The sequence below is a fragment of the Xenopus tropicalis genome, chromosome 8 (genome assembly GCF_000004195.4).
Source record: "Xenopus tropicalis strain Nigerian chromosome 8, UCB_Xtro_10.0, whole genome shotgun sequence".
Taxonomy (NCBI): domain Eukaryota; kingdom Metazoa; phylum Chordata; class Amphibia; order Anura; family Pipidae; genus Xenopus; species Xenopus tropicalis.
In genome coordinates, this window is record NC_030684.2 from 37,949,040 (window position 1) to 37,975,426 (window position 26,387).

The 26,387-nt window shown below is 43.8% G+C and overlaps 2 long non-coding RNA genes across 14 annotated transcripts in view; one reads left to right on the forward strand and one right to left on the reverse strand.

The window, feature by feature from the left end:
- The window catches only part of LOC108645242, a 51,235-nt gene that overhangs the window by 19,927 nt on the left and 4,921 nt on the right, over positions 1–26,387 (reverse strand). The gene's annotated exons all lie outside the window — the stretch shown is intronic.
- LOC108644438 overlaps positions 1,025–26,387 on the forward strand; it is a 52,488-nt gene continuing 27,125 nt past the window's right edge. For 3 of the 10 annotated variants that reach the window (XR_004219511.1, XR_004219513.1, XR_004219517.1), the window contains exons 1-4: positions 1,029–1,296; positions 6,556–6,666; positions 21,950–22,059; positions 25,417–25,619. This is a non-coding gene — a long non-coding RNA (uncharacterized LOC108644438). Of the gene's footprint in view, positions 1,297–4,803; positions 4,867–6,555; positions 6,667–21,949; positions 22,060–25,416; positions 25,620–26,387 lie in introns of all 10 variants that reach the window. The other 7 variants (XR_004219514.1, XR_004219515.1, XR_004219512.1 and 4 more) reach the window with 6 other exon arrangements.

Here is a 26,387-nt window from a genome sequence, read left to right on the forward strand (position 1 = left end):
GCATTTATCTTGGCAAATTTTGTTCCTAGGGTTTCTGTGCTTCTAAAGTTGATTGAAAACAGATGGGTTTGTGTTAACAAAAAGTGATCCAATTCAAACATTATCTTTATAAACTGTTTAATTGCAACACATGGGAAAAAGTGGAGAAAATGGCACTGCAAGTACAAACCCTTTCTCATATTTCATATGGAATAAGATATATATATATATACTTGTGTGTGCCTACAGTCTATGGTTAGTTTCTGGTATGAGCAGAGGATCACATGGGAAAGGTTCCAAATGCTTCCTTTACTTATTTTCAGTGCAAAGTAGCAGAAAATAGCAATAGACTCAAGGAAACTGGCCACACACACACAGATTTTAATGCCTTTTTATAAATGTTCATGATTATCTGTGTTTATTTACCCCCAAAAATTGTTTGGGAGAACAAGAGTTGCTCTAAAGTCAATCAGCTAAAATAAAAAACCAGGACAACCAATGACTTTGCTGCTTATGGGTATTAAGAAAGAGTCAAGAATGGTCGGGGTACCGACTTCCACATAGCAGTCTGGTCATCCTATGGGTGGATTTCCAACATGGTTAAACTTATGTCTTGATGAGTGTCATGAAAGTCTGTCGGCTGAAAATAGGCTGTGTGTGGCCAGCAGCTTGTGCCTACAAGGTGGCTGGTAATTAAATCACTATGCTGACTGTATATGGAGGAAATATAGTACAACAGGTGGGAATGTTTTTCACATTATTTATCTGAACCTTATGCCAGCAGCCTGCGCTACTACTGTTTTCAGCAGCACAATAACCTCTGATCCAGCAGGTTAGTCAGCAGGTTCTATATGGAACCAGCAAATGGGTTTTTTTCAGTTCGCTATACATTGGAAGCGGAGATGGCCACTGCTGTCTACTAATACAAAATAAAAGTGTTTTATTTATCTATGTAAAGAGAAACACGGTACCGTACTAGCCCCTTCAGCTAGTGTAAGCTCCCCCGTCTGTCACTCCCACAGGCAGCTCTGTAACGCGTCATGGCGCCTTGGGGGAAATCTCGCGAGATGAGACTTGCGGCGGGAGTTTGAGTCAGGCAGAAGGAAGCCTGCGTTCCACTAGCTTTGCGGGAGCTGTAGGCTGTTGTAGGAAGAATGGGACTGTTGCTCAGTATGGACTCAATTCTAATCCCCGTACGGCTCTGCTGGGACGAAAACGTTGAGTAGAGAAAGCTGTGAAGGGGAGAGAAGAGACAAGCGCTCTAGTAATTCTCTTCCGGAATCTGCAGCTTTGTGACAGCAGTGGGCGGAAATCCAGGTGAGGGCAGCCCGTATTGAATACCCCAAACCTAAACGACTGAGCCAGTGTCGGACTGGGGGCCACCGGGGCTCTCCCCTCAGGGCCCCCCACCCCCAGTGTTGGGAGCAGGTTTTCTAGCACCCCAGGCAAGCCCCGCAGCTGGTGCCCCCACCAAGAAGATTTTAACAGCAAGTTTACACACTGCAAAAACAAATATATCTTTTATATATAATTATTTTCCCTAAATCCCTTTCTTCTATCTCCTTTTATCCTTAAAGGAGAAGGAAAGGCTAAGTTACTTGGGGGTGCCAAAATGTTAGGCACCCCCAAGTAACTTAGATCACTTACCTTTTACCCCGGGCTGGTGCCCCTGTACGGAGAGAACAGCACCAGCCCGGGGTAGCTGCAGCACTTCCTCCTTCCTCCTCGCTTGCGCGCGCATGCGCAGTAGAGTGAAAAGCCGAACTTAAACATTAAAGTGGGCTTTTCACTGTACTGCGCATGTGCCGGCCCACGGATTTCGCCAGCAGCGCGCAAAGGAAGGAGGAAGCCGTGTCTACAGGTGCCCCGGGCTGGTGCTGTTTTCTCCTAACGGGCACCAGCCCGGGGTACAAGGTAGGTCATGTAAGTCACTGGGGGGTGCCTAACATTTTGGCACCCCCAGGTGACTTAGCCTTTCCTTCTCCTATAATCGTGCATTCTTTTTCAGACTTGACATCCTTTCAACATAGTGTGACCTATGTAGCAAATCAAAAACGCTGCTTTTGTATGACCCTGTACAAACCTTTAAAGGACAAGGAAAGGTTAATATTAATTAAAAGGCATTCTTTTTAAGTACTTACTGCATATCTAAATTCCCAGATCCCTGCTTGCTTCTCTGAGATATAGTGCTGGCAGCCTACAGCAGTGTGAAGCCTACAGTGACATCACTGAAATCTCTCTCCCCTTCCTGTAGGTGCCAGCGGCAGCCTTCCTATTCTCTGAGCATGTGTGTAACTTGATCCTGTCTCCTGTCCTGAGCTACACATGCCCACCAGCCAATCAGAAGTGGATCTGGCAGAGGGGAGGGGGGGAGGGAATGAAACACGTGCAGTATGAAGCAAGGAGGGAAAGGAAGGGAGAATACCTTTTTAGAGATGGCTGCCTGTTCTAGAAAATGTGAAGTAACTGTGACTGAGTAAATATTTGATTAGGTGAGCCAAAAGTGTGGCGTTTTTACTAAACAATAGGAGGACTATTGGGCATTATGCTTTTTAAATTTTGACTTGCATTCTCCTTTAAGCACACTATTAAATAGTACTACAATTGCTATGTAAAAACGCTATATTTCTAGCTTTCCTAATTAAAGATACACCTGCTACATTCTACATACTTGTTTCAGTGAACGGCACCGCCATCTTTAACAAAGCATGCCCACTCCGCTTTCCTCACTGTCTCTACTGCGCATGCGTCCCCAACATCCTCTATACGCCCCCCCCCGCATCCTTCTGTGTCTCCCCCCCCCCAGCAGCTGCATCTTTATGTGTATCCACTTGCCTCTTGTCAGCTACCCCCGCCGCTCGCATCCTCTTGTCGGCTTGTGTCCTCGTGTTGTGTATCCAGCCTCTTGTCAGCACCACCACTACATCACGCCCCCCCCCCCCCCCCACGCTCGCATCCTCTTGTCGGCTCGTGTCATGCTTCCCTTTCAGTGAACGGCGCCACCATCGCTTTGTTTCAGTGAAAGGTGCCTCTCTCTCCTCAGCACCTGCCTGGCGGCTGCGTCCACCGCCGCCACCCGCTCCGCTCCCGTCCCCGCTTGCCTCCCCCCCCCACCAGCACCTGTGTCCCATGCTGCCGCCGCCTACAGTGTTTGTAAGGGCGGTGGTTGCCATGGCAACCAGACGCTAGGTGGAGCCTCCTGTTTGTGTGCATGCGCTGTCTACGGTCCAAGTCCCTAAGTCTGTGCAGGAGCGTTGCATTATGGGAATCTTCTATACCCAGCTCAGCGTTTTTCCTTCCTGTTTGGCTTCTGATCATCTGAACGGGAGAAATATGGGGAGACTTAAGGGCACTATTGAGACAACTGAAGGTATGCCTGCATTTTGAGATGAACTCTTTACTCTTTACCTTTCCTTCTCCTTCAAATCAAGCTGTTTGATTTGCTGTGAGTCACGGAGCTGAGCAGATCTGTAGCTTTAAGCTGAACTCTGGTCATTTACTGCGCAGCAGCAATAACTCTGAGATGCGACTGAAGTGTGGGGGGGGGGGAGCTACTGATCGGTTTTGCTACTGCAGAGCCGCACTACATGCTGGGTGATGGGCTAAGACTGCTGCCTGCTGTCAGAAACGTAGCACTTACGATTAGGTGCAGGCCAGCCGCCAGCTTCACTCACAGAGGGCTAAGTCCACTGATCACGTGAGCAGGGCCCACAGCTTGGACCATCTTGGACCGAGGTGCACAGTTAATTTAGTCAATCCGACCCGAACAGTTTCTCTCCACAGCTAGAAGTGAGTGACGCTGGCTATGTTGAATCCACATCCCAAATCACTTGCTTGTGCTCCTGCTCGCATCACTTTCTGATTTGTGAAGCTGGGCACCTGCCGGCAGCATATATTTCACCCAAACAGACCAGCTGGTACAGATGTTTTTAGTATGCTGACAGGATGTGCTGCGCCAAATTAACTAGAGGGCCTAGGGGCCCACCTCGTTTTTTCCTGGTGTCCCGGCAGACAAGTCCAACCCTGGAAGCAGCTGAAGATTTACTTCTAGAGTATTGACTTGTTCATTGTCATATTGTGTAAATGGGTCTAATGTAAATTAATGAGAGACAGTGGCTTTTTCCTCTGTGTAATTATTTGCTCCTTGACTAGGCAGGGTTCAACGAGATACTGACACATTACTATAAATGACAGGAATAGCGTCGGTTCCATTTCCAAGTAAGGGAAACACTATGGGACAGATGTGAGTTTTAAATTTACAAGGCAAATGAGATTAAAGGTGGCCATTGAAGGCCCCTGAGCAAAATCTACATTCAGGGCTGAATTGGCAGGTGGAGGTAGCATTTCTATTGTTTCTACCTCCATATCTGATGATTTAGCCCTTGAACACCAGTGGAGGGTGGGAGCGATCATTCATGCGGCCAATGGTCACACGAAAGATCTGAATTGCTACGTGTATGGCCACCTTTAGTCTTTTGGGCAGATGAAGCAGTGGACCAAATTTATACAGCCTTGTGGTCAAATTATTAAACCTTTGCAAGAGTTTTGAGCCCTCGAGGAAGTAGCGTTCTAAATTTTGCTACTTCTCTAGGTGCTAATCACTAATTTAAATTGTATCCTAGATCAGCTGATGGGGAGGTAATTTCAATTTTGGGATTGGTATTTTTGCTACCTACAGGTAGAGACGTCTCTCTAAATGCTGCCTTTAGGAGTCAGGAAAGGGATTTATAGTAAAATAAGTTTAAAATAGTTTAGTCCTTTAATGAAATTACTATTTTATAATTAAAATCGATCAACCTTTATTTGCACATCTAAAAAACACAGCTTGAGGTCTTACGCGTTTCGTGACAGCGCACTTCCTCAGAGACCTCTTGACCTTTTGAAAAGGTAAGTTCATTTTGTAGGCATGCAGCTAAAAATTATTTAACATATACATGTTTTCCTTTCCAGAATTTTGAAAATTTTCCATAAAAACAACTTAAGTATGCTTCCTAATCTACCATCTTATTGCACACTAATGGTTTAGCTCAGTGAACAGAGCTTAAGCTAAACACATGTTTTTGATATTTTAATAAAGAAACATGTATTATTTATTGTATTAAACACTATATTACTTTCATTTTCTAAGTAACTGTTGTTCCGAGTTGTAAAACAAATGACCATTTTTAGGCTTTTGATGCATATTAAAATACAATATAAAGTTGCATGTAGTTGTGTGGGTCAAAATATAATGAGACGTACATTGTGCCCCCCCATAAAAAAAAAAGTTTGCAGAATTATCCCACTCAACTCCCTCAGGTTGTTTTTGTACAACAACACTGTAAATGTCATTGGGGAGAAAGATTCCAGGGGAGGAAACAATTGCAGCAAATCTTGCTTGTTATTTTTCATAGACAGTGCAGCCTTCTCCAAGGGTATACTGAGCTTTTAACATTCCTAACTTGAGATAACTAAAGAAGTAAATTCATCCATTACCATTTAATCTCTTCAAGGGTTATAACTGGTATTGTTGATGCTATAATCTTCCCCAGCCCAACTTTGTGGGTAGCACTGCTGCTTTGCAGTTCCACAGTGCAAAAACATACTGGCATATTAGTTGGTTCCTTATAAAATTAACCCTACTGTGTGGAAATGTGATGGAGACCTTAGTCTGTATTCTCCTCTAGGGCAAGGAATGCCGTGAATGATATATAAAATGTAGTACTCCAAACAAAAAGCATATTTTATTTTATTTCCTGGTATTTATATAGATATATACTCAGTTGTTAAATAATCAGTTTAGGCTTGCCACTTTGTGATTGTGAATAAAGCATTAATTCTGTGTTGGTGTATGCCTCTTTGTCCTGGGTTATACAATGAAATACTTTTTTGTTTTCCATATTCTCCCTTTTTGTGATGTCTCATACAACTTTCCACGCAAGTATTCAAAACCATGCAACATGCTTGATTGCATGTAGGTTGTTGCTAAGCTAGGTCAGAGGAAGCAGGCTAAGCCACATGCCAAGTATTTTATCATCTACTGCTATGAAGCTTAACCAGTTTAGTAGAAACTGGGGTGGTGGTGACTGCCGCAGTCTTGGCTTTTCCAAGTTTAATGCTTGGAGACCTGCACTAGACAGGCAAAAATAATTGGGCATGACCTCATGAGTGCACCATACAAGGTTTGACTTGGTCTGGAGTAAGTTACTAAAGCGTAGGTCTGTATTTCTGTCTAGTGCCTCCCTACACAACCAGACCTCTGAACTCCCTCCCCCTATTGGTGACCTTAATATGTGCAGTGTAGTTTGTGTACTGTACATGCACTGATCAGGAAAGGAACAGGTACCCCTCTCCCCGCCTTAGCTTTGCCAGTGGATGTACCCACAAGTGCCTATATATTAAAAAGGCACAGCTGAGGAGCGTACCCTTATTTACTCCTTGAAACCCCTAAATATTTAAAACTGTTGACCTCTGGCTTAAGGGTAAGGATAAGTTACTATTTCATAGTATAATATTAAAAAAAAAACTTTTGCTATCTTTGTTTTGCCGTGTTCTTGGTTTATATTTTTATTATGAATATAATGTTTCCTTTTACAGCAAATAGCTGACCTGAAAAAAGAGAACTTCAGCTTAAAACTACGTATATATTTCTTGGAGGAACAAGTGCAGCAGAAGTGTGACAGCAGCAATGAAGATTTGTATAGAATGGTAGTTCATTCTTTTTTCCTTTTTGTTTAGTAGTTTGAAAACTGTTTGTACTTTTTATAAATTTATTGGCCATTCTGAATTCTAAAAAGCACAACATTTAGTTCAGTAAGCCAAAAAAGTATGTCTGCAATACCTTGTTGCAGTTTTTTAAACCCTGATTAGTTAATAGATATAACATTTAGAAGTGGATTCATAACCAAACCATGGTATTTTACTTATTTTGGCGGATGGCGTTTGGTTGTGCTTACATATAGAGTAAGTATAGTAAAAAAAACATGCACCTCTGTCATTAAAGTTACTTCCACGATCGACCTAAATTCATATAGCATCCATTGCCATTCCATTCTTGTTCCGACTCACGGTGTACTCGAATGTGAAACATCTGAAACCTGACTAGGTTCTGCTCTCTGGGCCTCTATGAGGCTGTTTTTCTAATTCCAGTTTCTCTCACCCCACTCCAGGCTTACCGTTTCAGTTTCTGAGTAAATTGAAGGTGGACCACATCACTAGTGCAGAAAGCACAATTGTGTTATCTGCACTAGAGGATATTCTGTTCACCATGCTGCCTCAAAGCTGCTTTCCCAATGCCAATCCCCCTATCTGGACTGAGGCCTAGCATTTTAAGTACACCGGGGCTCAACCAACCCACTAAATAGTGTCTATGGAATCTTACAGCAGCCATTGATCTAGAGATTGCCAGTCTTGGCCTGCTCTTACCCCACACTGGGCTTACCTTTTCAGAAAGTGCAACTGTGTTTTCTTCACTATAAGAGTCAAATTTTGAGCTTTTTGCCAACAGGTAGCTTATATCATATCTAGATAGATCTTTTAGCAAAGTATTTCAGTGAAATAATTTAGGAGAGTGGGTACCATGAGGCACTGGGATGCACCTATCCATTGTTTGGTATAGTATGTTTACTGCTTATTTTTGAATTGTTTGTTTGATGTTGAGCCAATAAATGGTCTGTTTATTTCACTGAAGTACTTTGTTATTTGATTGTACAGGTATAGGACCCGTTATCCAGAATGCTCGGGACCAAGGGTATTCCGGATAAGGGGTCTTTCCGTAATTTGGATCTTCATACCTTATTAAGTCTACTGAAAAACCAATAAAACATTAATTAAACCCAATAGGATTGTTTTGCATCCAATAAGGATTAATTATATCTTAGTTGGGATCAAATACAAGGTACAGTTCTATTTTTACAGAGAAAAAAGAAATCAATTTAAAAAATCTGAATTTCTTGATTAAAATGGAGTCTATGGGAGACAGGCTTTCCGTAATTTGGAGTTTTCTGGATAATGGGTTTCCGGATAAGGGGTCCAATACCTGTATATTGTTTCAGGACCTATCACTGGGATATAACTTATAGATTCTCTTTTCTCAATCCACCATTAATATTAATTTGCTAGATAGATCTTTACCTTCAAAATACTTACAAAAACTATATATTTTCCAATGTATGTAATTTTTGCATTTAGTTAACAATATATTTGCTGGAAAGGTGGCATGGACAAGAACATTATCAATAAACTTTCTGCCCAAACCAGAGGGATTGGCAACGCCCTGGCTGTAAAAGATCCTGCCTGTAGATTTGTGATGTTGCAAGTTCAACCCAGCAGCACACGCATCAGTCTACTGTGCATTCTTCCCTTTTGCATACCCTTGATCTGACTTGATTGGCTGTCACGATTCAGCCAATGATATGCAAATAAAGGAGGAAGACAAGCAAGGAAGAAGCATGTGCAGTGGTGATCATGTGGTCAGGTTGGTGGGGGACGTCCCTGGCTGCCTTGCAGGGAGAGGGAATCTAAAAGTCAGTTCTATCTAAATATTTAATAAAACATTATTTTCTGTTAATGACAACAAATTGCAAATATTATTTAGAAATGTTTTATCATCAAATAGTTTTTAACTCTGTGTGCACTCAGGCTTGTGAAACACTGTGCCAGGTGATATTATGGAAGTTCCCTCAATGCCTTTTCCAGGTTTTTGTTATTTTAAAGTAAAGATTTTTTTTACCTTTTACTGTTACTATTAATTAGCTAAGTTAAAGGCAAACTGAGCGCTGTATACAAATCCTTCTGTTTGTATACAAATAATGGCTTTTTATTGTTTATAGCAGCTGGTCAACTCCAGAATGTGGGTTAGACCCCAGCAGCCAAGAAAATATTGCTCTGGGTTTACAATTTCATTGCCTTTATTATTTATCTCTTCATTAAGGCTCTCCTCTATTCACTTTCCTGTCTCTCTTTCAAACCACTGTCTGGTTGCTCGGCTAAATTGGACCCTAACAACCAGATAGCTGCCAAAATTCCAAACTGGAGAGCTTCTAAACAAGCAACTAAATAATTCAAAAGCCACAAATAAAAAATGAGGACCAATTGCAAATTGTCTCAGAGAAGAACTCTCTATATTATACTTTAATTTAAAGGTGAACTATGCCTTTAAAGGAGAAGGAAAGGTATAATCACTGGGGGGGTGCCAACATTTTAGCCCCCCCCCCCCCAGTAATTGTGTTTATTTACCTGATACCCCAAGCCGGTGCTCTTGTTAGCAGAAAAACGCACTGGCCCAGGATACCTGTAGGTGAGCGATCCTCTTCCGTGATCAAGGGCGGCATACTGGGGCAAGATCAAGGGTGGCATACTGGGGCAAGATCAAGGGGATAAACTGGGGCAAGATCAAGGGGGGGCATACTGTGGCAAGATCAAGGGGGCATACTGGGGCAAGATCAAGGGGGCATACTGGGGCAAGATCAAGGGGACATACTCTGCGCAAGATCAAGGGGAAATACTGGGGCAAGATCAAGGGGGCATACTGGGGCAAGATCAAGGGGAAATTCTGGGGCAAGATGAAGGCGGCATTCTGGGGCAAGATCAAGGGGACGTACTGGGGCGAGATCAAGGGGACGTACTGGGGCGAGATCAAGGGGACGTACTGGGGCGAGATCAAGGGGACGTACTGGGGCGAGATCAAGGGGACGTACTGGGGCGAGATCAAGGGGACGTACTGGGGCGAGATAAAGGGGACTAACTGGTGCAAGATCAAGGGGACTAACTGGTGCAAGATCAAGGGGACATACTGGGGCAAGATCAAGAGGGGCATACTGGGGCAAGATCAAGGGGGGCATACTGGGGCAAGATCAAAGGGGGCATACTGGGGCAAGATCAAGGGGACATACTGGGGCAAGATCAAGGGGGCATACTGGGGCAAGATCAAGGGGACAAACTGGGGCAAGATCAAAGGGGCATACTGGGGCAAGATCAAGGGGACAAACTGGGGCAAGATCAAAGGGGGCATACTGGGGCAAGATCAAGGGGGGCATACTGGGGCAAGATCAAGGGGGGCATACTGGGGCAAGATCAAGAGGACGTACTCTGGCAAGATCAAGGGGACATACTCTGGCAAGATCAAGGGGGCATATGGGGGCAAGATCAAGGGTGGCATACTGGGGCAAGATCAAGGCGGCATTCTGGGGCAAGATCAAGGGACGTACTGGGGCAAGATCAAGGGGGCATACTGGGGCAAGATCAAAGGGGCTTTACTGGGGCAAGATCAAGAGGACGTACTCTGGCAAAATCAAGGGGACGTACTCTGGCAAAATTAAGGGGGCATACTGGGGCAAGATCAAGGGGGCACACTGGAGCAAAATCAAGGGGCCACACTGGGGCAAGATCAAGGGGACATACTCTGGCAAGATCAAGGGGGCATATGGGGGCAAGATCAAGGGGACCTACAGGGGCAAGATCAAGGGGCGATACTGGGGCAAGATCAAGGGGGCATACTGGGGCAAGATCAATGGGAGCATACTGGGGCAAAATCAAGGGGGCATACTGGGGCAAGATCAAGGGGACCTACTCTGGCAAGATCAAGGGGACATACTGGGGCAAGATCAAGGCGGCATTCTGAGGCAAGATCAAGGGGACGTACTGGGGCAAGATCAAGGGGGCATACTGGGGCAAGATCAAGGGGACAAAATGGTGCAAGATCAAGGGGACATACTGGGGCAAGATCAAGGGTGGCATACTTGGGCAAGATCAAGGGGGGCATACTGGGGCAAGATCAAGGGGACATACCATGGCAAGATCAAGGGGGGAATACTGGGGCAAGATCAAGGGGACATACTGGGGCAAGATCAAGGGGCTTACTGGGCAAGATCAAGGGGCTTTACTGGGGCAAGATCAAGGGGGCATACTGGGGCAAGATCAATGGGGGCATACTGGGGCAAGATCAAGGGGACATACTCTGGCAAGATCAAGGGGACATACTGGGGCAAGATCAAGGGGACGTACTGGGGCAAGATCAAGGGGACAAAATGGTGCAAGATCAAGGGGACATACTGGGGCAAGATCAAGGGTGGCATACTGGGGCAAGATCAAGGGGGGCATACTGGGGCAAGATCAAGGGGACATACCGTGGCAAGATTAAGGGGGCATACTGGGGCAAGATCAAGCGGCTTTACTGGGGCAAGATCAAGGGGGCATACTGGGGCAAGATCAAGGGAGGATACTGGGGCAAGATCAAGAGGACGTTCTCTGGCGAGATCAAGGGGCGATACTGGGGCAAGATCAAGGGGGCACACTGGGGCAAGATCAAGGGGCCACACTGGGGCAAGATCAAGGGGACATACTCTGGCAAGATCAAGGGGGCATATGGGGGCAAGATCAAGGGGCGATACTGGGGCAAGATCAAGGGGGCATACTGGGGCAAAATCAAGGGGGCATACTGGGGCAAGATCAAGGCGGCATTCTGGGGCAAGATCAAGGGGACGTACTGGGGCAAGATCAAGGGTGCATACTGGGGCAAGATCAAGGGGACATACTGGGGCAAGATCAAGGGGTGCATTCTGGGGCAAGATCAAGGGGACATACTGGGGCAAGATCAAGGGGACATACTGGGGCAAGATCAAGGGGACAAACTGGTGCAAAATCAAGGGGGGCATACTGGGGCAAGATCAAAGGGACATACTGGGGCAAGATCAAGGGGGGCATACAGGGCAAAATCAAGGGGACATACTGGGGCAAGATCAAGGGGGCATACTGGGGCAAGATCAAGGGGACAAACTGGTGCAAGATCAAGGGGACATACTGGGGCAAGATCAAAGGGGCATACTAGGGCAAGATCAAGGGGCTTTACTGGGGCAAGATCAAGGAGACATACTGGGGCAAGATCAAGGGAGCATACTGGGGCAAGATCAAGAGGACGTACTCTGGCAAGATCAAGGGGATGTACCCTGGCAAGATCAAGGGGGGCATACAGGGCAAAATCAAGGGGACATACTGGGGCAAGATCAAGGGGGCATACTGGGGCAAGATCAAGGGGACATACTGGGGCAAGATCAAGGGGTGCATTCTGGGGCAAGATCAAGGGGACATACTGGGGCAAGATCAAGGGGACATACTGGGGCAAGATCAAGGGGACAAACTGGTGCAAAATCAAGGGGGGCATACTGGGGCAAGATCAAAGGGACATACTGGGGCAAGATCAAGGGGGGCATACAGGGCAAAATCAAGGGGACATACTGGGGCAAGATCAAGGGGGCATACTGGGGCAAGATCAAGGGGACAAACTGGTGCAAGATCAAGGGGACATACTGGGGCAAGATCAAGGGGGGCATACTAGGGCAAGATCAAGGGGCTTTACTGGGGCAAGATCAAGGAGACATACTGGGGCAAGATCAAGGGAGCATACTGGGGCAAGATCAAGAGGACGTACTCTGGCAAGATCAAGGGGATGTACCCTGGCAAGATCAAGGGGGGCATACAGGGCAAAATCAAGGGGACATACTGGGGCAAGATCAAGGGGGCATACTGGGGCCAGATCAAGGGGACAAACTGGTGCAAGATCAAGGGGACATACTGGGGCAAGATCAAGGGGGGCATACTAGGGCAAGATCAAGGGGCTTTACTGGGGCAAGATCAAGGAGACAAACTGGGGCAAGATCAAAGGGGGCATACTGGGGCAAGATCAAGGGGGCATACTGGGGCAAGATCAAGGGGGGCATACTGGGGCAAGATCAAGAGGACGTACTCTGGCAAGATCAAGGGGACATACTCTGGCAAGATCAAGGGGGCATATGGGGGCAAGATCAAGGGTGGCATACTGGGGCAAGATCAAGGCGGCATTCTGGGGCAAGATCAAGGGACGTACTGGGGCAAGATCAAGGGGGCATACTGGGGCAAGATCAAGGGGGCATACTGGGGCAAGATCAAAGGGGCTTTACTGGGGCAAGATCAAGGGGGCATACTGGGGCAAGATCAAGAGGACGTACTCTGGCAAGATCAAGGGGACGTACTCTGGCAAAATTAAGGGGGCATACTGGGGCAAGATCAAGGGGGCACACTGGAGCAAAATCAAGGGGCCACACTGGGGCAAGATCAAGGGGACATACTCTGGCAAGATCAAGGGGGCATATGGGGGCAAGATCAAGGGGACATACAGGGGCAAGATCAAGGGGCGATACTGGGGCAAGATCAAGGGGGCATACTGGGGCAAGATCAATGGGAGCATACTGGGGCAAAATCAAGGGGGCATACTGGGGCAAGATCAAGGGGACCTACTCTGGCAAGATCAAGGGGACATACTGGGGCAAGATCAAGGCGGCATTCTGAGGCAAGATCAAGGGGACGTACTGGGGCAAGATCAAGGGGGCATACTGGGGCAAGATCAAGGGGACAAAATGGTGCAAGATCAAGGGGACATACTGGGGCAAGATCAAGGGTGGCATACTTGGGCAAGATCAAGGGGGGCATACTGGGGCAAGATCAAGGGGACATACCATGGCAAGATCAAGGGGGGAATACTGGGGCAAGATCAAGGGGACATACTGGGGCAAGATCAAGGGGCTTTACTGGGGCAAGATCAAGGGGCTTTACTGGGGCAAGATCAAGGGGGCATACTGGGGCAAGATCAATGGGGGCATACTGGGGCAAGATCAAGGGGACATACTCTGGCAAGATCAAGGGGACATACTGGGGCAAGATCAAGGGGACGTACTGGGGCAAGATCAAGGGGGCATACTGGGGCAAGATCAAGGGGACAAAATGGTGCAAGATCAAGGGGACATACTGGGGCAAGATCAAGGGTGGCATACTGGGGCAAGATCAAGGGGGGCATACTGGGGCAAGATCAAGGGGACATACCGTGGCAAGATTAAGGGGGCATACTGGGGCAAGATCAAGCGGCTTTACTGGGGCAAGATCAAGGGGGCATACTGGGGCAAGATCAAGGGAGGATACTGGGGCAAGATCAAGAGGACGTTCTCTGGCGAGATCAAGGGGCGATACTGGGGCAAGATCAAGGGGGCACACTGGGGCAAGATCAAGGGGCCACACTGGGGCAAGATCAAGGGGACATACTCTGGCAAGATCAAGGGGGCATATGGGGGCAAGATCAAGGGGCGATACTGGGGCAAGATCAAGGGGGCATACTGGGGCAAAATCAAGGGGGCATACTGGGGCAAGATCAAGGCGGCATTCTGGGGCAAGATCAAGGGGACGTACTGGGGCAAGATCAAGGGTGCATACTGGGGCAAGATCAAGGGGGCATACTGGGGCAAGATCAAGGGGACATACTGGGGCAAGATCAAGGGGTGCATTCTGGGGCAAGATCAAGGGGACATACTGGGGCAAGATCAAGGGGACATACTGGGGCAAGATCAAGGGGACAAACTGGTGCAAAATCAAGGGGGGCATACTGGGGCAAGATCAAAGGGACATACTGGGGCAAGATCAAGGGGGGCATACAGGGCAAAATCAAGGGGACATACTGGGGCAAGATCAAGGGGGCATACTGGGGCAAGATCAAGGGGACAAACTGGTGCAAGATCAAGGGGACATACTGGGGCAAGATCAAGGGGGGCATACTAGGGCAAGATCAAGGGGCTTTACTGGGGCAAGATCAAGGAGACATACTGGGGCAAGATCAAGGGAGCATACTGGGGCAAGATCAAGAGGACGTACTCTGGCAAGATCAAGGGGATGTACCCTGGCAAGATCAAGGGGGGCATACTGGGGCAAGATCAAGGGGGCACACTGGGGCAAGATCAAGGGGGTACACTGGGGCAAGATCAAGGGGGCACACTGGGGCAAGATCATGGGAACATACTCTGGCAAGATCAAGGGGACATACGAGGGCAAGATCAAGGGGCGATACTGGGGCAAGATCAAGGGGACATACTTGGGGAAGATCAAGGGGGCATACTGGGGCAAGAGTTTTTCTTGAAAAAAGTTTGCCCACCCCTGGTATAGGGGCTAATGGCTGGTACTCAGTGCTGTGGAACACAGGAGAACAACATCGTAAGGGGGCACAGATCGAACCGCTCATCAGTTCGAGCCCATATCCACCAAACTGGAGTGAGGCTTTTGTAAATGGTACTCAGAGCTCGGAGAGTTCTTACATGTGTATATGTTTGTTTACATGGGTCACAAGACTGGCTGGGCTTGTGGGATGTGGTTATGCAAAGGAGGAACAATGTATTTTTTTGGCTGGGCCTGCCACCTACTTGGCCAGTGGGCTAATATGGTGATAGGGCCCTGATAACTTAGTAGTATGGGGCACCATGATTACTGATGGCAGCCCTGCATATGAGAGGAAGATTCAAATTATGGTGAATTAAGATGAAATTATTGGATGGGATAGCTTATGTTGTGTGTGTACAGTTCTCTGTATATTTGTATGTATAAATGTGGGACTAGGCTGGCATATTGGGACCTGTCATTAGAAAAACTAATATTTATTTTCTATTGTGTTTGTCAAGCAAAATAAACTTCACTTACACTATATAAATAATATAAACTTTGTTTCCTTCAGTCTTGGAATTACACAATCACAGCAAGCAGGCATAGGGGCGGGGCATGCAATATATGATTGACAGCTGGGATTTTTAAATGCGTTTATAATGGGTGTCCAGAAACATATTGGGAGTTTTAATCAATTTTTTTATCACTTATTTAGCCAATAGCAGTTTAATAATTCATTTATTCATTCATGTTTATTTGCTTAAAGAATGCTAATGAGGCTTTTTATATCTAGTGGGGGCTGGAGCAAAACTGGGGCTCTTGCAGTGACATGCTAATCCCCATGCCATGCTAATGATACTGATATTGGGGATAATAGCTCACAATATCACGTTAGGGATTGCCAGTAAATAGAATTATTTTTAGATTCTTTTGCCAAGTCTGTGGCAGCTATATACCAAGCTATATACATATATATAGTAATTACCGCCACGTTCATGATGGTGGTCGCTCAAGGCTTCCCCAATAGGTGTATGATTGGCCAGAGCTGGCTGGGAGGGCTCATTGGTGCTGAATACAACTACAGGTATTGGACCTGTTATTCAGAATGCTCAGATCACCAAACTTTAGATTTAGTATAAAACCATTAAAACATTAAATAAACCCAATAGGATTGTTGGGATGAAGTACAAGGTACTGTTTCATTATTACAGAGTTAAAGCAAATCATTTTTTAAAAATGGGAATTATTTAAAATGGAGTCTATATGAAATAGCATTCTTGTAATTCAGAGCTTTCTGTATAACAGGTTTCCAGATAGCGGATCTTATACCTGTATAAGGAAGTGCAAGGAGTGTCTTTAGCAGTATCTTAAACAGACTGAGTCAGTAAAAGTAATATTTATTTTCATTTTAGTGCGGCTGAACTTGTGGTTGTAGATGAGCCGTAAAGCGGCACCACTATTTAAAGGCAATTGCCTTAAAGGAAAAAGAAAGGTAAAGTTACTTGGGGGTGCCAAAATGTTAGGCACCCCCAAGTGACTTTAACCGCCTACCTTTTACCCCGGGCTGGTGCCGCTGTCAGGAGAAAACAGCACCAGCCCGGGGTAGCTGCCGGCGCTTCCTCCTTCCGGCTTCGCTGCGCGCGCATGCGCAGTAGAGTGAAAAGCCGAACTTAAACATTTAAGTCGGCTTTTTCGCTCTACTGTGCATGCCCGGCCACCGGCAGTTTAGGAAGTGGAAGGCGGAAGGAGGAAGTGCTGCGCTCCAGGTGCCCCGGGCTGGTGCTATTTTCTCCTAACAGGGGCACCAGCCCGGGGTACAAGGTAAGCGGTTAAAGTCACTTGGGGGTGCTTAACATTTTGGCACCCCCAAGTGACTTTGCCTTTCCTTCCCCTTTAATGTGCCCTTGCATTGTTTTTCTGCTGCTCGTGAGTGCATTCAGTATGTTACCACATTCCGAGCATCGCTTCTTACTATATATGTTGTAACGGACTGACTTCTCTGTCAAAAGATTTCTCTATGTCTGGAATTCCTGTGCCACAGACATGCAGCTTTCTGTTCTCTCCTCTCTCCTGCAACCCCCTCCCTCAAGAATGCTAAGAACTCACTCCCCCCCTTAGGAATGCGGATCTGAGCCAATCAGGAGGAAGCTGACTCATAGTCTTACTAACTGAGCATGTTCAGTTTGGTCTCTGTGTCTGTGCAGAAGTGAGGCATTATGGGAACTTTCTTTACACAGCTCAGCATTTTTTCTTCCTGTTTGGCTTCTGATCTTCTGAACAGGTGAAATATGGGGAGACTTAAGGGCACTGTTGAGAGAACTGAAAGTATGCCTGCAGCTTGAGATTAACTCTTTATTAGCCTTTCCTTTTCCTTTAAAGGATGATCCCCCTCCCCTCTCAAGGGTCAGCTTCTTCTTTTCCAGATATGCTGTTGCCAAAACAGATATAGGAGCCGTTATCCAGAATGCTCGGGACCAAGGGTATTCCGGATAAGCGGTCTTTCCGTAATTTGGATCCCCATACCTAAAGTCTACTAAAAAATCAATAAGACATTAATGAAAGCCAATAGGGTTGTTTTAATTAATTATTAATTATATCTTAGTGGGGATCAATTACAAGGTACTTTTTTTATTACTACAGAGGAAAAGGAAATCAGTTTTACTGTAGAATTCTGAATTATTTGAACAAAATGGAGTCTATGGGAGACGGGCTTTCCGTAATTCAGAGCTTTCTGCATAACGGGTTTCCGGGTATGGGATCCCATACCTTTTCTATTGTAAGTCCTACGATTGTTGTCTGTAAATTAATGGCCAGAACATTAAATGTTAAATCTTTGCGTTATTTTAGTTAGTTGCATTAAACCGTACAATCAATATCCGTTGTACAACAACTAAAATCTGAACGTGTATGGCCAGCTATAGACTGGGTTCCAGTTAAAGAAATAAATGGCAATAATGATACCAGCATTAAGAGCAACAGAACGTATTCATATACCATTAAAATATTATTCATTAATCATACGTATAAAATATATACAGTGGAATATAATAAAATTCTGAACTGAAAAAATTCAAGTTAAAAAATTCACAATCTCTATCCTACTTTCATATGAGGGGCAAAGGCTTCGCAAAAGGTATTTTAAATTCGCACAAAGGCAAATTGTTGCAACGGGAATTTTTAGGCCCACTGCGACCATTTTTTCCGTTAACAAGCTATGTTACATTCCCCCCCAAAAATGAGTGAATGTTTCTTGTAACTAATAACTAAATGCTGCATTCTCTGTTTCCAGCAGATGGCAGTACATACACATCTAGATCTTACAGAAAACCAGCGGTGTAACTAAAAGTACAAGGGCCCTACAGCAAAATCTTTCCAGAGGCCTCGTAACCCCAGGAAGATTCCCTTATCCGAAACAGAAATTAATTTAGTGTTTAACTGGGCCCCTTTAGGCTCGTACACATGGGCGGTTTTTGTTATGTGTTTGACGCGCATGTTTGATGCACCTAAACACATTCGCTAATTGATCCCATTATATTCTGCCTGGCTGTATGAGCGTTCAGTTGTGTTTAACTTTATTTACATTTCATCGTTTTTATTTAGACACAACATACTGCATTCTCTTGCACTTGACCCAATTTATAAATCAGTAGAATAGAAGGTTGCGTTTGGAACTGACAGAAACATGCCTTGCTACGTTTGTAAACGCATTAAAAAATGCTCTGTGTTTACAAGCCCTTACACTCCGGGACCCCTATTGTTATGGCCCTGATAAAAAAAAAAAACATTACACCTTGGCGGCTCAGTTATTAACAATGGGCCATTTTGCCTCAGTGCAGCAGCTCATATATAGAGGCACAACCGTTAATAAAACACCAGGAAAATCCTTCATTCTCTAGGAGTTGTACATAAAGCCCCCATCACTGCCCTGTGGAAATTTGGGTAGTGTTGCCATCGCGACTGACAATTTAGCAGCTATGCCACATACACAGAGTTCAGATCTCTATTGAAAGTGTGTGTGTCCTTGCATCTGCTCATATACAGTATTTGTACAGGTTTGAAACCTCTCCAGAATGGTCGATACCTGGGGTTTTCCAGGTTAAGGGGTCTTTCTGTTATATGGATCGCCATACTTTGTCTACAAAAAAATCTTTTAACATAGGATTGTTTTGCCTCCAATAAAGGTTAATTATGTCTTAGCTTTGATCAAGTACAAAGTACTGTTTTATTAGTACAGAGAAAAAGGAAATATGTTTAAAATGTTTTGAATTAATTAAAATGGAGTCCATGGGAGATGGCCTTCCCGTAATTCGGAGATTTCTGAATAACAGGATTGCAGATAATGAATCCCCTACCTGTGTCGCATTTGACAATGTGTTTTTCTCTTCCGAAATGTCGGTATTCATTGCTCGGAATACTGGGTTCATATGTACTCGTCTTCCCATTTGATTCTCCACTAGGGATATATGATTCTTGGCCACAGTGTGTAACTCACCTTTGGATTTAAATAAATACTTTCTCGAATCGAGCCTGGCCCCAAAGTTCCCCCTGGGCCTGACTAGAACCATTCCCATTCACTCAGGATATTAACCAGACAGCTTTTATTGAGGTATACATTAATACAGAGTATTACAATACATAGTATAATAATAACTCATATGAGCTGAAAGTTGGTGAGGACATTTGGTGAGGAGGGGAACAAATTGAAGTACAAAAATGTTGCTATTTAACCATTTCTTTCTACGTGGGGCTGATCCAATGGCATCCAGTCATCATGGTTGTTTTAGCAAAACTGTCTCTCTCTGTCCATCTTTAGGAAAGGCTTAAGTGTCTCACTGTCTTAGCACATTGACCTGTATGGTATTTGTGTAGTTGGTTATTCTAAGACTATTTGTCACTTTCTTAACCTTGCACTAGAAATACCTGTGCCGGGAGAAATCTGATACATTCCTTATTCTGTATAAACATTCTAAGACCCAAGCAAATAGAATGGCCTATACCCTTGAAGTCACTAGGAATACCTGTGCCTGGAGACATCTGATACATTCCTTATTCTGTATAAACATTCTAAGACCCAAGCAAATAGAATGGCCTATACCCATGAAGTCACTAGGAATACCTGTGCCCGGAGACATCTGATACATTCCATGTTCCGTATAAACATTCTAAGACCCAAGCAAATAGTGTCAAGACCTCTGGTCTTGATGTCTAAAATCATCCTGTGATATCAGTTGTTCTGTGCCTGTGTCCTGTTTTAAATCTTTGTTCTTTGATAATACTTAATATTAACGTGTTTATAGCATAAACCTAAAACACCAATATCTACAACCTGTACTTGTAATAATATAATAAATACAAAATAGGGAGGCAAATAATTAAAAAACTGAAAAATAAAAATGTAAGACCAGTTAAAAAGTTGCAAAGAATTGTCCATTAATAGATAAATTAAAAGTTACCCTGAAGGTTAACCCCCCCTTTACAAAATACAGTGTAGCGCACCTAAACTGCTCTGGGGATACGTGGGAACTAGCAGCACCCATACACCCATCATTGCTGGTAAGTCAGAAATAGCAGGGCGAGGGAATGAATCCCGGTACTTTTATTACGTTTATAACTTGGCATTTTTAGTGGTTAAAGTAGTTTAATATTTTATTACAAAAAGACTGATAGAATGATACACTAACGTTCATTACATATAACAGATCAAACATACCTATCATTCTGCATTAGTAGCATTTTAACCAGTATTGGGAATTTCTTAATAACCCCATGCATGTACAGGTATGGCATCCGTTATCCAGATACGGAAACCTGTTATCCAGAAAGCTCCAAATTTTGGGAAGGCCATTTCCCATTCACTCCATTATACTCAGATGATTCAGTTTTTTAAGAAAATATTCCCTTTTTCTCTGTAATAATAAAACAGTACCTTGTATGTGATCCTAACTAAGATACAAATAATGCTTATTGGAGGCAAAACAATCCTTTTGGGTTTATTTAATATTTAATTGATTTCTTAGTAGACTTAACATATGGATTTCCAAATTATGGAAAGATTCCTTAAACGGAAAACCACAGGTCCCAAGAATTCTGGATAACAGGTCCTGTACCTGTAGTAAAGCTACTTAGTTCTTAAATACTTTTTTATCCCAAACCTTTATTATTATGCATAGTTACATAGGGTTGAAAAAAGACCAGTGTCCATCAAGTTCAACCCATCCAAGTAAACCCAGCACACCTAACCCACACCTACCAATCTATACACTCACATACATAAACTATAAATACAACCACTAGTACTAACTGTAGATATTAGTATCACAATAGCCTTGGATATTCTGGTTGTTCAAGAACTCATCCAGGCCCCTCTTATAGGCATTAACAGAATCTGCCATTACCACATCTCCAGGAAGGGCATTCCACAAGTTATCATAAACCTACAAACATTTCCATTCTGCTTGCTGATGGCATACAGACATGCACAGCAGTGAAACACAGTATTTTTTTATTCCATGTTCTAAACTATAGCCGGTATTTTGTAACTGCAGAGATAATTCCAAGCTGATCCATTTCTGTTCTAATAATTTTTGTGAGTGGCTTATATAGAGAAAGTATTAATGTAATTATGTTTGTAAAACCTTTATAGACATGGCACGCTATTCTTATATATTCTGGGGGGTTGTGCAGTTTGTCGGAACATGATCTGTTGGGGGGGCATTCACTATTGGATTCCCCTTAATGTTCTATTTAATCATATAATTTCTGAATCCACGGTCATGGCCAAATGGAATCCAAATCCTTATAATCATGTGAAGTTTTGCCACAGAAATGTAGAAGTTGAACATTTTTCACCATGCGCTGCTCGTGCGGTTGCTTTAATGGCTTCTGTGCCTTTGTTTGCATATGCAGATTTGGATTTGGTTTTGTATTCATTACATTCTAATTGCTATAAAACACTTTTCGTTTTGTGTTTCTGTTTGGTGTTACTGCTTGTGACTGTAAGTAAACAATAATATTTTGACTCTCTTATTGTGTCTTTTAGTTGCTGTGCTTTCAGTCTTCAGTATCCTCTGCCTTTACGGTTTTCTGGCTTCCTTTGCAATCAGCCTTTTCAACAAGGAGCTCATAGCGATGGGACCTGCTATCTTTAAGGTACTTTACCAATAAAGTTATAAACTATACGGTTTGTTATGTCCTGATACATGGTAAGCAGTGACAGCTTAGTGCAAATTATGGTGATCCAAATGATGGATAAAATCTCTCATTTTGAGAGATCAGGTCCCAAACAATCAGGATATTAGTTCCCATACCTGTATAACAGTGGTCCCCAACCAGTGGCTCATGAGCAACGTGTTGCAGTGGTCCCCAACCAGTGGCTCGGGGGCAACATGTTGCTCACCAACCCCTTTGGATGTTGCTGTCAGTGCCCCCAAACCAGGTAGTTATTTTTGAATTCCATACTTGGTGGCAAGTTTTGGCTGAATAAAAACAAGATTTACTACAAAATAAAGCCCCCTGTAAGCTGATAGTGTGCATACAGGCTCCCTAATAGCCAATCTTAGCCCTTATTTGGCACCTCCATGAACTTTTATGGTGCTTGTGTTGCTCCCCAAGCCTTTTTACATTTGACTGTGGCTCACGAATAAGAAAGGTTATGGATACCTGCTGTATAAAATAACCTCCTTCTTCTGTATCTCTGTAGGCTGCTTTCATTTTGCTAAGTTCAACCCATAGCCGAAATATCTCTGTAGGCTGCTTTCATTTTGCTAAGTTCAACCCATAGCCGAAATATCTCTGTAGGCTGCTTTCATTTTGCTAAGTTCAACCCATAGCCGAAATATCTCTGTAGGCTGCTTTCATTTTGCTAAGTTCAACCCATAGCCGAAATATCTCTGTAGGCTGCTTTCATTTTGCTAAGTTCAACCCATAGCCGAAATATCTCTGTAGGCTGCTTTCATTTTGCTAAGTTCAACCCATAGCCGAAATATCTCTGTAGGCTGTTTCAGTTTGCTAAGTTTAACCCATACCATAAATCTTGGACTTAATGATAAAAATATGTTCCAAAGATTAGGCCCAGATTTGCGTCAGGCCTGGGCCTAGGACAGCAAAATTCTGGGACTACCATGCCACGGGGGAGATGGGAAAGCGTGCAAAGGAGGTTGGGGGGGGGGAAGGTAGGGCAAGCACCCATGCAGCCTAGGGGTACAAATTCATTAAACTGAGTCCTTGCAAAGATAATGCAATATAACTGTCCAAACTAGTGAGCTGACTCATTCTAAAGATTAAAGGAGAATTAATGGCACAATGGAGCAAGCAAACAGGGAAACCCTCTGCACATTTATTAAATCACCTAGTAATGTTTTGAAGAAGCACACAGTTGTCAGAGAGATTAAAGATAAAGGGGTGAGGGAATAAACCAGATAACCTGGGCCGGTACTCCTGTTGGCAGAAAACTGCCCCTGCCTGGGGTACTTCTCAGGGAGCACCTCAGAGTGGTCTTCTTCCTGCTTCTTCCTTCTTGGTGCCAGGTGTGCATGCACAGTACAGCCAAAACTACATTTTTCAAAAACCTGGCTTTTCCCCTTTACTCTGTGGTCACTTTCCCACCGCATATGTTTCCCACTGGGGATTTACATTATTGCTAGTGGGAAAGCATTTGCAGGAGATTACTTTTCGGTGGTAGCAATGATTTATTGATTTATCTCAAATCTCTAATTTACATTTTTTAAAACTTATTTCCTTTTTCTCTGTAATAATAATACAGTATCTTGTACTTGATGCCAACTAAGATAGAATGAATCCTTATTGGAGGCAAAACAATCCTGTTGGGTTTAATTACTGTTTAAATAATGTTTTTTGCAGACTTTAGGTAGGAGATCCAAAATACGGAAAGACCCCTTATCCGAAAACCCCCAGGTCCCGAGCATTCTTGATAATGGGTCCCCATACCTGTACAGCAGGTTGACTCACGCAAAAAAAGCTCTCTTCTGTGGTTTCTGCCACTGGTTACTGTAGTGTAATTGTAAGTGTATATGAAGGAATTTGGGGGGGGTTGTTGGCTGCAGAGAGTGCAAATATACAGAACAATTAAAAGCTGCCCATGCTAGTGTATATTATGGGCCACAAGCCAATCCTAAGGGTACCATTTGTTTTTATAGCTGCATTGCCAGACCTCTAATGATTATATTTTAGAAAAGGCAGGCTCATTAGATAAGGTTTAATAAACAGGAAAATTGGATACTGAAATGTTATAGTCATTGCATTAAATCTGTAAAGGGGGCCATAAATGGCCAGATCCACACGTGTAGCAAGGTCAGCAGTGCTACCTACTGAGCCACCATGTACTCACCTACTGTATATCAAGTAACAAACTTTTTTAATCCCGTATGTTTAGAATGACTGACAGCTGCTTGTGCCCGTAACAAAAAATTCATCCCTTAACTGCCATTGATGCAGAATCTACCTTGCCAGCATAAAAGAGTTGCCATAACCAATGATTATATGTTTCCAGGTGCTTTGTAAATAGAAAATACCCAGCCATTTAAAGGGTGAAGGAATAGTTTATTTTAGTTAAATCACAGTTTAGTATCCAGTGACACAGACAATTTGCATTTATCTGTTTTTATTTCACGTTTTGCTCTTTCGGACCTCTATTCTCCAGCATTGCGTTATGAACTATTGAGCAACCAGGCAATGATTTTAATGACATAATGAAAGACAAATTAAAGATGGAATAAACAAAGAGCTACATTATAATAATAACAATGTTCACAGATGAAATACATTTCGATTTCTCTCAAATTTTAATATGCAGATTAGTTTTGATTGGTTTTAGCATTCAACAAAAACTTTTGTAGAATATTCTGCATTTTTCTGAACCCTAAAATATTGGATTTGTTGCACCCCAAGCTCCATGACAGTGCCCTGTTTGAGGGGTGTGTTTCATCTGTGAAGAGAGGGTGATACCCAGATTCCCCTTTGGACCCCACTTTGTGTAGCTGGGGTGGGTGCTGCTGGACTGCTCGAAGAGAGAGGCCTCAGGGAGAGACGGGGGGCAGGAGCCCTGATTAATGAGAAGCCTTAAGCTAGACCAAACACCTTAGTGGGAATTGGGTAGGGGACTGTGAGAATCACCATGCTTTAGTTATTGTTAGTCTAGCTCCTGTCTTAGCACACTAAAGGTATGGGCGACCGGCAGGGTATTTAGTTATTAAGTATGAGCAAGCCTGTGCTCCACTGAGAAGGGCTAAACAGTGTGGGATTTGTTCCTTTTGTGACACCGAGTAGAGACCTCAGAGAAAAGGGATCCAAGTTAGTTTATATTCCATGGGAGGCAATCGCTGACAGTGTGTCTAAATGCCCATTGTAAGATTACCCTGTGAAGGAGCTGACACTCCATTGTATATTTGATGAGATGGAATGATCTATCAGTGATAGATGCTGCATAATGTGATATCAATGTTCAGTCTAATAAGTGACATCCCTTCTTTTTCTTTTCTTTTTCAATAGCTGTGTTGTTTTTTGTTTAAGAACCCCTGGCACCCAAGATTTCCTATGAAATTGTTAGGGATTGAATTTAACATTAAGACCCTCTACCTTCACTATGCCTATAAGGGCCCAGCTGCAAGAGAGAAAGAGAATGAGGCATTGAGAGCAAGAGGAGTTCTACATCTACATCATACTGGAAGTTACCAAAATGTTGAAAATGACATGTAAGCTGTTATCTATGTCTTTCTACAGGGTAACATCTTAGTGAGGATCAATTGCCTTTACATAGATGCCTATATATGGAACATCTTGTTTTAGCAGGTAGAATATAAAAGCAAACTGCTCCGTATTTGTTAAATCGCTAAAGTTATTTACAGCATTCTGCTGTCCAGAAAATGTTTTGGGGGGAATTTAATGTTTATGAAGACATTATATTCCCACATATTACCTTCAGAACATTAAGCAGTCAAGTTGCTTAATGTTCTGAAGGTAATATGTGGGAATACAATGTCCTGCTGGAAATTTTGCAAGAATTTTACACCAAAAGTAATTTTACCTTGGTTGCCCAGTCACTTAGTATCTGGATAGTTAAAACTGCCACCTAGTGGTTATGAGAAGACATTACATAAGTGAAGATGTGACTGTAAATAAAATTAAAAGCATACCGTGGGAAACAGATCAGGTTGCAGATTATTGCCAGTGCTGCAATGTAAATATTGTCATGCTGTTACTTTAGAATTGTTTTTTAACTTTTTTTTTTTTAAAAAAAAAAAACACCTTTGCAGAGAAAATCTCTGCTTAAGAGCTGTGTAAGAAGTGAATACAGTGGAAGCAGCACAGAGTGAGGGGGCTAAGGAGAAACCGAGACCCCCTACCACAGAGCACACCAGTGGTGATTGGAGGTTTCTGCCACCCTATTTTCTGTCCCACTATTGCGGGGCCTTCAGGTGTGGGTGGCAGGGGGCCTGGGTATCCAGAGTTAGACCCTTGGC